Raw genomic sequence first — 732 nt, forward strand, 5'->3', positions numbered from 1 at the left:
ATCCTTGGGGTTAGTTTATTTTATTCTATTGAGTTTTATTAACCAACATTTTATTAGATTTTTAATTCTTGCAATTTTATATTATCGTTTTATCCCGTTTTTTGTCGGTTTAAATTTCACTATGAAGCACTGTTGGCTGCGTGTTAGTATGCCAGGTGCTATGAGTAGAGTTGAGTTTACAGTAGACATGTTGTCCTGGTATAGAAGGAAAAGCCCAGGCGTAATTAATACAACTAAGGAATTAATGTAACGCAATGTGGAACTAAGAGGTCTGCTGTGAAAATGGTCCGTTCAACTCTCGTTTCAATGAAGACCTTTCATTCTGATGTTGCCTTTCTTTAAATAGTTGTTTAAACACTTTTTAACTGCTCTTTAATGTTTAATTTCTTATACTGCACTGTATCGTTTATTCTCGTATTTTATTTTTAAATTTTGTTTTTAATCGTTTATTACGTAAAGCACTCTGAATTGCCTTGTTGCTGAAATGTGCTTTACAAGTAAAGCTGCCTTGCAGATTTATTCCCCATTTCCTGAATAGATTAATTAGATCTATCAACAGCCAAGCTTAATGTCACATTTTCCAAAACCTCGTAGAATTAATGTAATTTGCATGAACCCTTGAGGTGCGGGACGGCGAGCTGTGACCGTGCTCGTCTTTTTCCAGGCGTTCCGTAACCCTCGTGGGAATTTGGGGAAGAAGCCGAGTCAGAGACTTGTATTTTTTTTTTCTTC

This window comes from Perca fluviatilis, chromosome 1 (genome assembly GCF_010015445.1).
Source record: "Perca fluviatilis chromosome 1, GENO_Pfluv_1.0, whole genome shotgun sequence".
Taxonomy (NCBI): Eukaryota; Metazoa; Chordata; class Actinopteri; order Perciformes; family Percidae; genus Perca; species Perca fluviatilis.